A 15,833-nucleotide genomic window follows, 5' to 3' on the forward strand; every position below is an offset into this window, starting at 1 on the left:
CGGCCGAAAATCTTCATCACACGACCTGTGACGCCTACCCTTTACACGTCTTGTTCTGGGTCTTGTTGAAAGAGATCCAGTGAGTATGACCCCTGCTATACTTGGTGACAACACATTCCACTCCAAGATAGTTGGTTGGGATGGATAGTCAGATGAAAATACAATGCACATCATACTACTGCTACTACTACTGCTACTACTACTACTACTACTACTACTACTACTGTTGCTGCTGCTACTACTACTACTACTACTGTTGCTGCTGCTACTACTACTACTACTACTACTGCTGCTGCTGCTACTACTACTACTACTGTTGCTGCTACTACTACTGCTGCTGCTGCTACTGCTGTTGCTGCTGATGATACTACTACAGGAGGACTAGGACACAGGGGTGTCGTGTCGTGCCAAAGTATTCTAGAATAAACAGACGTAAGATTGCTGGTGTTGATTGCAGCGACCATCCAATCAGACCACTGCATCGAAATAGGGTCTAAATCTTACGTTTTCCATCCAGTCGATGGCAGAAGAGCTAGAAGAAATCCCATCTTCGTCCAAAACGTTGCCCACTACAAATCCCAGTCCGTTTTGGATATCTAGAAGAGCATTGAGAATCTTAGTGTCTTCAACATACGCCAAAAAAAGCTGTTACTCAAACAACTGGATATGATTTTGGAAAGGGTCAGACGTTTCAAGTAGCATCCACTACTTTTCGTCAGTGATTGTGAGCAAGATCAGTCGACAGCAGGTTTATAACCACGAATTATGAATTGATATGCAAATAAAGAGAAGACAAATCTTTAGATAGTCCAATAGAAAGCAAATTAGACAACTCAAGCAAGGTTGAAGTAAAAGGGGACAATAGCTCCTATCGTTTTAATATAGGAGCTAAAGCTGGTTTGCCGCCAAGGCTATGTCCCAAGTGCCAGACAGTTCCACCCTTAGTCCTCCTTTCCTGTTGAGGGTTAGAGTGTATATCCTCTCATATATTGCCTCAGGGGTTCGCGGTCAAGGATATCAGTGGATTCGAGATTAAACAAGTGCCCCTGGTTGTGTTGTAGGTGGTGGAAAATGGCCGAAGAGTAGCGGTTAGCGCATGGATGTCTTATCTTCATCGACGTCTTCAACATAGGTGACAAACTGGCAATGACAAAAAACAACAACACATCATGGCTAAAATGACTTAAGAATTCATTATGGCTAAAAATTTGTATGCGTAAACAGGGTGCTGTACATAAAAAGAATCATATAGATACATACTTATTGCAATTTGTAAGACTTGTTCATTATCCACTCGTCGCCCCAAGGCTTGTGCCGCCAACTCAAGCTTCTCAGCCGCCTCCTCCAACGCTTCTACCGCAGAGACCTGCGTTGGAAAAATGCATCTTTGCTTGGATACGAAAATACATAATTACATATCATTAAGAACAAAACAATACAAATACAATATCATTGTTTATTGAGTGATCCCTTCGAGACAATAGCAACTTCTGTTGTCTTCTCGTACATGATGACGGAGACTCTTGCATAATGATAACATGCATAATGACATTTATATACTAGTTTTAACAATTCAAGATTTCATTTCAATTTGTCCTTCTAGACGCATTTGTCATCACTGAAGAAAGATAGGCGGGTGCTCTGGAACGAACGTGATGTTCTTTTTTGTTTGTTTAACGTGTTACTTACCTCGATGTCTAACCTTTACCGACATATTCGTGAAACTTAACGCTCTTACTAATTATGTTTCCTCTTTCTGTTCATACCTGTTTGTCGATGTAAACGAATTCTCCTGTGCCCAGCAGTTTGGTGACACCAGTTGTTGACTGATGAAGCCTGGTCATGTCGCTGACTTCAGTCATCCTTGGCGACAGCTTGTGAATAAGCGTGGACCTCACAAACATCTGCAACTAGTGAAGAAGAAAAACGTGGAATGATATGGAAGAATTAATCTTACTTTCAAGACAGTCATGTAATCGTCAAACTGCTGTAGGCATAAGTGTGACCCAAATGTCGGTGGGATTTGAACAAAGGAACCCAAATCTCACGGCGTCCATGGGTGGCCTATTGGACCCTCTCTCCGTAGCCGACTACCTTATAAATAGATGAACAAACAAACAAACCTTTGCAAACACTATATTTGACCAAGTTCTACTATTTCCCTGCGACCCGCGGAGCTCGAGCCTGGTAGAGGCTAGTGTCGGCCCAACATTAAGCTTCTCCAGGCCTGACCAATGGATGCGTGATTTAGTCCAGCTACCTTCAAGGCCTGTGGTCCTACGGGAGACGGCAGCATGTTGACGAGGTCATCAGCGTTAGACGCTACGGACCAGTCCGCCCCGAACGTGTAGCCTGGCGCCGGGGGTGGGCCCGTTGGACCAGGGTAGAATGTTGAATAGTTCAGGGCCAGGTCCACGAGCTCACCATGACCTTGATCTGCTAACGATCGAGCGGGATCAGGGTCCTAAGGACGAGATGAACATATTCTGAAATACATTCAGCGTTCAGGTAGAAGACTTCATGGAAGCATTGCACATGGTATGCAAATGTCGTTTTAGCTAATAGATGTTCTTAATGTCCAAGTAGCACACCTGAATAAGACAAATACACATCCTCGCTTATAGCCAACAGCAATATTATGATCATAGCATTACTACATTCCAGTAAAATACAGGTACGCGTTCGCACCAAATATCAACATTTCTTTTGTTATTAAACATGGCAGAATCACAAAGTCATTCGTAATTCTTCCAACTCAACATTATCAAAAACTTATGAGTTGATTGTCTGTTCGTGACGTGAACTTAGCGACCATGGTCATAGGTAACGTACTCATGTACTTACCGGTGACAGGGCTAAGTCGAGGAGATCAGCAATGTTGGAGGCTAACAGGAAAGAGCTCGAGTAATCGCTGACCTCAGCCTTATAACTTAAAGTCAAAATCAGTTGCCACAGATGCAGTTCATCTTTCATAGGTGGCAATACCTATGTACCGTACAAAAACAAACAATGCTTCGTAAGATTCAAAACTTTTTCGGGAGTATAACCGTTCACAGTATATGAATATAAGTCATTTAAATCGAATATCACCCAAAAATAAAGTTACCCATATTCCATGCTTTGGGTCATGCGGAAAAATAAACTCGGCAATTTTATTTGGTCTTGATATGCTTGCTAGTTAACTTTCACAAATGTCATGAGGAAAACCATGAATGTAGCTGTTATCTGAAACAGGGGTGCAACGATTTGTATTAAAGTCGTCACTAACCGATGGCTTGGCGATGCATTCTGCGTAGGATCCGTGGTCACCAATAGCCGTGACCGTGACGGGCACTTTGTAATCTTCGTCAGGGTCACCAATCGGCAGCAGGTACGGTCCAGCCATAGGCGAACTTTGCCTTGACAGCAAAGACGTCGTGCTGAAGCTGAATTTCGGATTCTCGTCTGCCAGGCCTGCTTCGTTCTCCGGGAGGTGGGCTGAGATGAAGAACCCTGTTTCAGCTGCAAATCCTATCATCATGAAGAGTTGCACATTTGTAACGACATTATGTCAAATCTCTTAACGCTGTGACCACAACATTTGAAAAAAAGTGTTATCAAGACTTTCTCAGAAAAAAGCTGGGTATTTGATGTGTGCCAAATCAAAGAAGCCAAATCCATGTGATTATCAGACTAGTGCTAGCGAGTCCTTGTTGTATATATGTAGAGTCACTTCCATGTCACCGAGAGGGTTTTTAGATAATATTGCTAATTAGTTTCAACAATTTTAGATAAAAGACCATTTCAGTCAAAATTGTTCTAAATTGTTCAAACAATCAAGAATGAAAGTTTGAACATGTTTGAACGTATCTATATATTTTTGAAATAGTTTGAAAGTAATTGCACAAATATCTCTTTATTTAGAACAATCTTCAAACATCTATGTGATTCTTTCACTGTTGCATCATTTTCCAAATGGTAGATTTGAGTTATTGCCCCCATAAAAGTAGGTGGAAATCGCACTCTATTGTCTGCCTCTGTATATTTTCAAATTTCACGTCTTGACGCTGACAACTCTTTTGTCTTGAGGTGTCTATGCATGGCAGCCAGGGATAATTCCATAGACTTTGAAGTGATGTGTGAATTGCCCTGTACCAAGCCCACTGACCCAGTTACACAATGTTTTTATAATGTTGGAACATATTGGAAGAAATAATGAATCTATGTTGCAACAGTTTCGAAACTAATACAGGAAACATGCGCAATTTTAGAAATTTGTCAAACATGTTGAAACACAGCAGAAACTATTTAAAACATCAAATGAATGTTAGAAAACAGTTACTTATCCCACTTAGATTGTTAGAAAGGTTTGGGAAATGTTAGAACAAAAGGCAACAAACACCCACACGGTAATGTGGAATTGACTCTATTTGTAAACTGTGACGTTTTCTGCTGTGACCTGTACTGAACCCAGTGCGTATATGTAGTAAAGGTTTTCATTCACTCACTCACTCATTCATTCATTCATTGAGGGATCTCAATTCCTTCAGTACTTTCAATGATACTGTCTGTGATAACAATACAACAAACGACTTCAAAACGAATCAGGTCTCACCTGCTCTAGGAATGGCGGAGCACGTCATGTTGTATTTGGGAGTCGTAAGAACATGGTACTCTGCAAAACTTCCAGATCCATTTGTAACTGGTTGGCCACTGATACGGAACCTGTACTTCTTACCGAAGTCTAGGTTGTTCTTTTCTACCTTTAGGGTCCTCTTGTAGATATCTGGGGGGGGGGGGGGGGGATCGTTGGTGAATTGAGGATGCAGCTTGATTTAACATTCTTACATTGCTTCAGAAGTTGAATATTAAAGGGAACATGTTTCCTGCTACAGTTTGAAAGTTGCAAGCGTCTTCTTTGTTTCTGGTACAGACATACATCACATGGTAATCACATGGCAAGCCGCGTGGCTGCGTGCTGCCCAAACAGGTGTTATCGTAGCAATCACGTAGCAATCACGCGACAATCACATGGCAGTCACGTAGCAATCACGTGGCAGTCAGTCTCGTGCTATCCGTTATAATGTTACATGCGCCACACAGATATACTATATAATGGCTTAAAGTTTGCGGAGTTTTAGTTTCGTGGTAAGGTTACATGTTTGCTTGTGAACCATGTGCAAGCCGGCAACCGGGAACTTATCAAACGCAAGTTTATCCGACGTGTAACAAGCTAGATAACAAAAGAATATTTGCCGTTTTGGAGCCCTACTTGATGTACGCGGGACCATAGATGCCTACACTGTCGTATCACATTCGAATCGTGGTCAACGGAATGGCCGTGACGTAAAAGGGAAGGGCGTCCGAATCCGCGGTTATGTCGTTATTTCCGACCAGCTTAATCGCGACATTTGAACTAACGAAGACCCACGTTTTTTGTCTTTATGCCTCATGTGTAAAACAAGAAAGTTTAGGTGAGAGATGTTTACAGCCAAATTTTCTTGGGGGCGCAAAAATCGGATAACTTTACAAAAACATCGACTTGGCTTCTTAGCGATTTTATTCAGCACCGTAACTGTGAAAACAAACAGGTCTGCATAATGAGGAAATTACAAATCCGTCCGAAGTTACGGGTATGCCGAAGTTTCGGGACCCTCCCTACATGTGTAAAACGTCCACGAACATTTTCACTTTTACAGTAGATGATAAAACATAATCTACCATTGTTTGACATATCAGCCCAATTAGGTGTCTCCGTGACGTCACCAGTTTGGATATTCTCTTCATATAGTCGCCAGCTGAACGCCATTTCGTCATTTTTGTCGCAGCTCGTGCAATTTGCTTCTAATTTGAACTCCTTTGTTGGATTAAGAACGGCAAGACAATTGCTCACACATCTGTGAATGATAAGAGAAAATTTCAAATTAGAAAGTCGTCGCACATTTATAGAATAAACAATGTACAAAAGAACCATTATGAGAGCAAGTAGACTTTCTTATTCATACAAAAACACATAACGTTACGCACATTGATTAATGAGTGACTAGAAAATGAACAGCGCAGTACACAATACACACACTATATTATTATACTCATGCTATCTTTTATATATGTATTTGTTTATTTGTTTTCATGCGTAATATGTACAGTAAATCTCTTATTAGTCCATGGCACATTTGATAAACGGGTGCTTTTGACGAGTGTCAACATACATTAGACTCACAACATACTTAATTGAGAAAGTTGGTAAAGGCCCGCCGTTGACTATGTGGATCTCTTGTTGGAAGTCCACAACAATGTGTTTAGCAGTTAAGTTGACAGTTGCTGTTACCTTGAATAAATAGATAAATGAATTAATGGTGCATCGGGTAAAATGATACAGCTGCAACAAATAGCTTACGTCATGCAATAGAACACGTCAAAGGGTGTTCGACGAATCCATAAAAGACACGATTGTTCAGAAGGCCCAATCTGACAGAAAATCTAGAGTTCCGTCCGTGATTCTCGTTTAGTGAGTTTAAGTTGAAAGCCTAAAACGGGTGTTTAACTTGACTGCGCCAAATTCTGCGGGAAAATTGCGCCAACTTTGCGACTTCTCGCCAATATTCCCTAGCGGCCACACTGACGTGAGACGCACGGGTAAAACAAAATGGCCGCACCCTGAATTTCACATTCTGAGTTGCTGCTCCAAATCAGATACAAGATAACTTTATAGAAAAACGCAGTGTTGTCGCTGAATTATACAGCAATGTAAAATGATATACATTTCATTTGTAACTGCCCTCATTATGAGGATGAAAGAAACAAGCTTTTGGAAACAACCAAAACAATATTTCCGAGCTTTCACTATCTAGACGACCTCCAAAAAACCAAATTTCTACTAAAATCACAAAACCCGCTAATCATTAAAAACGTGGGACTTTTCATCAGCCACTGCCTCCAAAGAAAAAGTCAAACCCCCCAGTAATGTTGTATGTAGAAATATTAGTTAGATGCATAGAATAGACACTCGTTACCATTGTTATCCTTTCTACTGTTTGTACCCTTGCAATTAGCCTACGGGCATGAAGTTGCAAATAAAGTAGTATTATTTTAAAGATTCATCAAAGGGAGATTTTCAGTGATTGTGTCGCTTTGCCAATTTTGATCCTATATATTTATCACCTTGATGACGTAAGGCACCCCTATTTCCATCGTTGACTGGTCGAGGCGAATAGAGCTTCCCGTGGCTCGGGAGAGGTTGCCAAAGTTGACGTCACCACACGCGCCTGCGTACACCATTATCCCGCTGCCGTCGACCGATGAGACATCGTAGGCGACCGTTGGAACGGAGTCAGGCTCAAATGTTCCATTGGAGTCCTTCTGACGACATTGCCAGGAGAATGTGGCTCTGGGCTGGTACGTGCTCGGGTCGAGAGCACTCTGGATCAGTGCTGTTGGTTCAGCTGTCCCCACCACCCTGAGATGACCGCCAGAAATCTCACCGGCGATGTAAGGATCTGTAGGTGGAACATGCAGGTGTAACGCACACCTTAGAATTCAGTACGCGAGTCAGCAAACTAAACATTTAGAATTCAAAATCATCTTAATTCACTTGTATGTGAAATTGCTACACTATAGTGCACATAATTGTACAGGGTACAAAGCATAGCGACAACAACAAATCTAAAAAGCATATCTAAACATGAAAATGATAATGATCATCTGTCAATTTTATGATTTTATCCCGCATTTCAAATGCATTTTTATTCTACACTCGAAAACTTAAATTTGATCAATCACATCTCCGTTATTATTTTATCAATTATGTAGTAGTTTGCATCATTGAAAGCGTATTTATTACCATTTACAATTTGACCATTTTTGACCATGTCATTACACAACTATGAAGCACTGCTTTGCAATCCACACAAGTGTGCGACCATTACAAACGGGAAGCTAATGTGCTCATAACCCGATCAGTAGTAAATGAGGCAAAATGAGATATTATATTGAAATCAAGAGCTGCGAACTCATCAAGAATCATTAATGTTTTTTACTTCGCTTTGGACAGACAAAGACGACGTGGCACTGCACGCAGGTTTTCATACCTTATTTCAACAGTGTCACTTACATAGAAGAATAAACCCATTTTTACACCTGGATGGAGTGAGGAAAGTCGAGTAAAGCGCCTTTCCTAAGGGTACAACATCGGTGGCGCCAGGGGATTCAGCAAACAGCCTTTCGTTACGCCACACGACTTCACAACCCCAACCCTTAGATTACAGGAAGGCACATCAGAGATCACTTCAGTGAAGCCCAACGGTTAGAGCTTCGGGCTCAGAACCAATAGTTCCTGCTTCGATACTAGCCGTGCTTTTGTGGAAAAGGCACTTTACACACGATATTCTTCCATAGCGGTGGAGTGAAGCCCTCCGAGCCTCTCTACACCAAGCTGTCAAAATGTGCCAAAACCACGCATAGATGTGGTGCGCCAATGTGCCGATATCTGCACATTTGTCACTAAAAGCCTTATTCTTTTTCAACAGTAAAATTGTCTTCAGATTCATTTCATTGTTTGTACAGACGTTTATTGGCGTCTTCTGTTAGTACCCACCTTCGCCGTCACTGTCACTGCTCGTAACTTCGCTACTGTTCAACTTGACACCTGAAAAAAATGTAAAGCAGTCATTTTTAACTGAAGCGGAGTGCAATGCGACATTGGCTTGGGTAGTTTTTATTTCATTTTTATTTATTAATACAGGGCAAATACCACTCAGACTGTGAAACCTGTTTTTCAGGTATCCCTGTTTGAGTAACAAACACAACGGGTCACCCTGAGCTGGCTGCATTGTCGATACACGTAAGGTCTAGTTCATCAAAAGCCCGAAGCTCTCCCATATATGTGGCCACCGGATTTGTGTCCCCTTCCGAAATGACAAATGCAATCATACTCAAGCGGGGTTTACACCTCCGCCCCTGTGTAAACCCTTGGTCAATATTCACTGCTTTGTACGTATCGAACTTACGAAAGACGCTGTACTTTTGTTTTGTCAATAAAGATTATATATGATCAATATGCCGCTCACCACATTGACGATGCTATGTTAAAAAAAGCGTTTCTTTTGTGTTTATTGTGATATTCTTTAGCAAAAGGCTAATTTCTAAAGGTTCTGAATAATGATAAAGATACATATAGACATACTGACACAGATTACAAGATAACATACATACGTACATAGTCATACTCTAACAAGTTGAGTAGATGAGAAGAAGCATAAATAATTATAACGTATATATAGGTAATGTGCTATTTACCTAAAACTATCAAGTCAATTTTTTTCTGTAAAATCGCGGATTTCAATTGGAAATCATGTAAAACAACTTATTAAGCTATTCCAAGTCCAAAACAATCGATTACAAGTGGTTTGGCGAAAAAAAGTCAAGAATGGATTTTACACGGCAGGTTCCGTGTAACAGTCCAAATAGGCTTTGAAACAGATAAAACAGAGCTTTTGAGCGAAATTATCCAGTCAATTTTTTTCTGTAAAATTGCGGATTTTAATTGGTAAAACAACGTATTAAGCTTTTCCAATCTCAGACAATCGATTACAAGTGGTTCGGCGATAAAGAAATCAAGAATGGATTTTACACGGCAAGTACAGACGAAGCCATTTAGATGCACCTCGGATAAACGCACCTTCCATTTAATTGCACCGAATCCCAATATCCAAAACCGGTTCCCATTCACTGCATTGTAAGTGACTCCGCATATCTGCATCGCACATGGGCACCAATGCCAGATAACTGCACCAATTTTTTTCAAATTGCACCAATTTTTTGTACTGTATAACCGTCCAAAGAGTCTTTTAAACACTCAGCTAAAACAGAGCTTTTGAGCGAAATTATCCAGCCAATTTTTTTACTTCTGTAAAATCACGGATTTCAATTGGAAATGATATAATAATGATAAAGATGCATATAGACATACTGACACAGATTACAAGATAACTTACATACATACATAGTCATACTCTAACAAGTTGAGTAGATGAGAAGAAGCATAAATGATTATAACGTATAGGTAATGTGCTATTTACCTAAAATTATCAAGTCAATTTTTTTCTGTAAAATCGCGGATTTCAATTGGAAATCATGTAAAACAACTTATTAAGCTATTCCAAGTCCAAAACAATAGATTACAAGTGGTTTGGCGAAAAAAAAAAAAAATGGAATTTACACGGCAAGTTCCGTCTAACAGTCCAAAGAGGCTTGTTTAAAAACACTCAGCTAAAACAGAGCTTTTGAGCGACATTCGAACCAATTTCGGATTTCTTTTTTTAGCTTGGATGGACCGGGCAGAGATCTGACGTTGGGTGGAAGGGTGTTCCAGGGATACATGGCACGGTAGAGATGGCGTCGATAACTCCATCAAACGAAGGCTAAACAAACGAATTGTTGCCTGGTTGCTATTACATAAATCATAGAAAAATTGGTTTGGTTTGATCTGACACTAAAATAACTGCAGCAAAATCTCATTAGCCCCGATCGAATTTATGAGCTGTCATTGTTTTTCATACGTCCCAGCACCGACTAACATGTAAATTCACTTTTACAATTCCAATTGTCTGTCTGGTATGCTGTAACAATACTACTCAATAACGACAGTTATTTTGCCTTACCAACGCTAAATTAAAATTTTGTCACTTCGAATGCCACTTACCTTGGAATAGTGAAAACAGAAGGACCAAAAAAAGGAATCGGAATCTAACCTGAAAAGACATAATAGGGGAAAGCATGTAAATGTTAGCAACTATCCTGGAAGAAATAATTATTTGCAGCAAAAACTGAATGTAACAGACAATACCACAGAGAAAACAGGTCTAAGACGTAACGTTTCAAATACAGGGCGAGAATAAGTTTCACTGCCCGGTTCTGGAGATCAAGACATTTCTTAACACAGGCAAAAGAATTAAAAGCAGTCGCCAAAAAACTACTGATTATCCTCAACTTTTCTTATAAAAAAACAGTAAACAGAAAATACATACATTCCGTTTCCATTGCGTAGACCGTTGTCCATGTAACATAGTGGTCCCCGGTTTTGAAGTTGAATGCGAAATCTGACATCAAAAGAAGGTAGACGTGGTAATAGGTTACAGGAGATTGTGTACTGTAAATGGACTGCAGTATTACAGTAATTTGTTACTGATCCATTGTCGTCTGCAGTAAGTTGTTGTTGCTGTTTTGGTGCAGGGATCTCACTAAATTGCGCTTGGAAACTGCGCCAACTTGTGACTGACGTGCGACGCACGGGTAAAATACGTCACCTCTACCAACAGAATGCCGCGCTGCGAATGTCACCCTCAGTTTGGGCGCCAAATCAGATACTAGATTATTTATTGGAAATTGCAGTGTTGCCACTGAATCAAAAACCAATGTACTATGACTAAGATTCAGCAAAAAGGGATTTTCAGTGATTGCGCCATCATTATCATCAGTCGGCTACGAAGTCGACGTTCTTTTCCACGACTGACGGTCTGCAGCCAGCGGACCAATAGCATCAGGGCTCAGGTAACCTTATGCATCCCCAGCAGGTTCTGGACATTATGAGCCAGTTTAGGTCACTTTTCTATTTGCGAATTTTTCGAAACTGAAAAGAAACCGTCATTCAAGGCGACGAATGCCGGTCACAAGTTGGCGGAAGTTGGGATAGTGTACGTTTTGTGTTTTGGTTGTCTTTTTGTATCATAACTTTCGTTCCCAAAGACTGCCCGGCCGGGCCCCGGATTGGAAATGTGACCCTAGCATTAAGCGGGTATCTCCCTCGTATTTAAGAGCATAGCTTGTGCAAATTTATTGACAAACACTTTGATTTTACGTTTCCGCAAACAGCCCGGGCGGACCCCGGTTAGAAAATGTGACCCTAGCATAAGTCAAGACAGTCGCGTGTATAGCAAGAAACCAAAAACGTGTTTTAGGCGAGAACATTGTACGAAAGACCCAGACAAAAAAATTTATGTATCACTACGCTCAACCTGATTTACAAAGATAGGAAATCATCTGAAAAGCGTCAAAGGAATACAACTATTTACGAAGTACAATAATCTTAGTATGTCCTGATATACTAGAAAACACCCGTACACAAGCTTCAAAATGGCTTTTGCATGGTGATATGTTGCATGGTTAGTCTCCAAGCAGATGTGACACGGAAATTGTGTGGATTATAAATTAAACGACTCAGATAGGACTGGATTTTATTACTAATAAAAGTATCAAGCCAAATTCAATTCAGACTCAATTTGTTATAACGCTACATTTGGTAAAATGTGTAATGTTGGATATCACTGTAAAGTATTAAAGCGCCTAGCAACATGAAACCTCTATTCTATTTTGCATTTTATATAAACCTGTCATAGAATGTACACATGTATCAGATTGCTACATAAGACCTAGCTTGCGTATTTGAACTACTGTGTCTGAATGTCCTTAAATCTGTCAAGATAGACGTATAATACATTGCTGTCACACCATAAAGCTAATAGCCGTATTTTGAAACTCTTTGTCTTCGCAGACAAACACTGACAAACATAACTAGCTGTCACTCAAACACTCGCCGACACACACCAACCCAAACAAAGTCCCAAAACGTACATGTAAGACACCTAGCAGATTGGATTTGGACTGAGCATTTGGGTTTGAACTATTGCTTCTAGATGTTTACATTTCATACCTATGTGTCAGATATATTGTAAAAAAAGGTTCTGTTATCAACAATGAAAGTCACTATTCTTCAATGAAAACTATAATGATATATTTCAACATCTTTTCATTTCATGTTTGGGTACATGGAGTCAAAAACAACAATGTACATTATCCAATACACCACTATACAAAGTTCAGACAAATGCATTTTGTAATGGCCCATATTTGACGTGACAAATTACATCTCTCACCTGTTTGTCAGCTGGCCGTTGTCTCGTCTTGGTAGCTCACTGAAGATTGATGACATGTACTTCAAACATTGTCATATATATATGAAATGCCGATGTCACGTTGGCGTGCGTCATACAAATTTTCTATTGTCACAGGTGACAACCTTCAGGAGTGAATGATTGCCGGGTGGTGGTAAACGGTGTTTTAAAGTAGTGATTAAACCAAGTTCAATACCGTTAAGTTGTTTTCCACTTTTACAGCGGCTAACATTTCTTCAAATTGCCTGATTTCTTTATAAGCATCGGCAAGGAATTAGAAATGTTATGATTTATGCAAAAAACTTGCCAAACTTTGTATCATGTTGTTGGGCAAGCATTCATCCAATGGTATTATCATATTAATCAATGATTAGGCCACACCATCTTAATCTTATGGATGACATCCGCGCGCGCATTGATTTTCCCCTGTTGTCAAAAAAATCACCTCCTCCAAGGCTACACGAAACTCCGGAACTTGCTGACTTAGATTGCCGCGATTGCCGCAAAAGGCTAGCATTGTGCCGGCTTATCGGAAAGCTGGGGCGTATTTGTGGATTGGTATGCCATCGATGTTGGCTAGGGGGATTTTGCGTTTGCACAGTTGTACGAGAGGATCGCGGCGGCCAGCGAGTATCGCCCAGACAATTTCAAACACGACCTTTTCAGAGTGGCTCTCACACGTTAGTTTTGCAATAATGAGAGACATGGGAGAGGAATTGAGGGATTGGCAGAGGTCTCACAGTGATATTTGTGAGCGTAAACCATGGAATGCTTAATATGGAGTTCAATGCCATGTATGTTGAAACTGCCCTTATGGGTGTATATGAGTATTCTCATCACAGTCATATATCATCCACAGTCCTTGGAGCCAAATACCTTCTAATAGTATACTTCTTTGGTCGTTCTTGTCAATATATTAAAAATCAATCACTTGCGCTGAGTCTGCTATGATGGACAGGACAACCTACATGTACGCAATACCAGTATTGATCGCAATATCAGATTTGTACTAGTAGTCCTGTGGTTTAGCAGCATTTTCTTTTTTTGCTGGATTTTCTTTTTTTTTCGCCCGCACGCATTAGTTTTGGGGTCGCCAGAGGATGTCATCCATAAAATCAAGATGGTGTGGCCTTACTGCATAGCCTGTTCGTCACTCCACATTGGTGTCAGACGGGATTTTCTCGATACCTTCTTGATGCAACTTTATTTTGTCTGTATCTATTTGTTTATTTGTTTGTGTTGCATACTCAGTAAACCACCTCAAGGCGTAACGTTTGTACTGAACATTTCACGCTGCGTTCCCAACTCTTCTCGAAAACTTTGGTGAGCTCTTAAACGTGCTTGACGAGTAGCTCCCCTCAAACACGGGACCTCCATAGCGTCTATCCGATCGTGAGGGACGTCCCTAACCGAAGTATTTACACCCGAGTCGAGTGAGAAAATCAATGTTAAGTACCTTTCCAAGGGCCATTGGGACCTGTCAGGGATTCGAACTCAGGACCTACAGGTTCTTAGTCAATAACCGTAGCTACAAGGCCATCGTGCAACCACTTTGTATTTTGCATGTTCGATTTGATTGATCGTCATTTGCCAAGTGCATTTGATTGATTACAATTTAAGCGATGAAAGTGTAGAGAGGTTAGTTAAGATTGTTATTATTGTGGTGCCGGCACGGTTTTTCCTCGGTGGAGATATGTCAAAAATTTTGCAATAACTTGTCAAAATTCTAATAAACGTCTTTTTTCCACATTGCAAGAATATTTCGCTTGATGTATGAATTGTTGGGAATGGCGCAAGATACTTTGCGATCTTTTGCGTCAAATTGTTATATAGTAGCAATAGTTAAACTGTCATGTATGTACGAGTTGCCATTGGGTCTGTCACAATAGTCATGCAATAAAGCTGTTCTTGTGAAGAAAAAAATGCTGCCCCTACGGCTGACTAAGCTATGGGAGAAAGGGAGTGGGTGTGCAAACATGATCATTTTATGCTGTCTCTTCATGTGAAAATATTTCCAGATGTTAATCATCAATAATGATATATGTTCGTACTATTCATCTTACCGGTGCAATGGCCTAGTGGATAGAGTGTTCGCCTTGCATACGGTGGGTCATGAGTTCGAACCCCGGCCCGGTCACGCCAAAGACATTAAACATGGTACATACTTCTTTCTCTCTCTGCTTAGCACTCAGCATTTGGGAAAGTGTATGGTAGTTAAACACACACTACTACCAGTGGAGTAGCCCCCCGCTGTAGTGATAAAGTTGTTAACTATTCATCTTATTGTGTGAAACTAAGCTTGGAACTCATGCTGCAAAAGGTCCTCCCCAGTATACTACGGGTGATATGTGACTGTGACCATCTAGCCCAAATAAAAGTAATTTTATCCAAACAGATTCGGGGGTAGAAAATCGTCTTTCTCGGTGATTTGTGACTGCCTTTTTTTTATCTCTTCTGACAGTTCTGTTATAGTATTGTCAGAAAAAAGACTGTTACCGATCATTAACCTTTGCAATTTCCTATTCCGAAATCTACTCGGAGGTTACAAACACGTACCTTTCTGTCAATACTAGAACCCCCCGGAAGAGCTGAGGTACGTCTGTTGAGCGATGTCTCCGCTGAGAGATGAGTCACACGACAGGGGATCTGTAACCATTGCCTTTTCCAAACGCGTGTACAATTTATCAATACGACTGGACCAATTTATTTTTATTACTTGGTTTTTGTACTTTCTGACAATGATTGATCGTTTTTCAAATATATGAATAATTGGAATAGCACGCAAGTTATTGTAATTACGAAACCTGCCTTTCGTTGTTCGCTGAAAACCACGGCTAGTATTTGTTTTTAAAGGATGAGACCAATAGTATCATAGTAACGTTAGCTGTAAAAAAGAAATCATAA

This window comes from Branchiostoma lanceolatum, chromosome 4 (genome assembly GCF_035083965.1).
Source record: "Branchiostoma lanceolatum isolate klBraLanc5 chromosome 4, klBraLanc5.hap2, whole genome shotgun sequence".
Classification (NCBI taxonomy): Eukaryota; Metazoa; Chordata; class Leptocardii; order Amphioxiformes; family Branchiostomatidae; genus Branchiostoma; species Branchiostoma lanceolatum.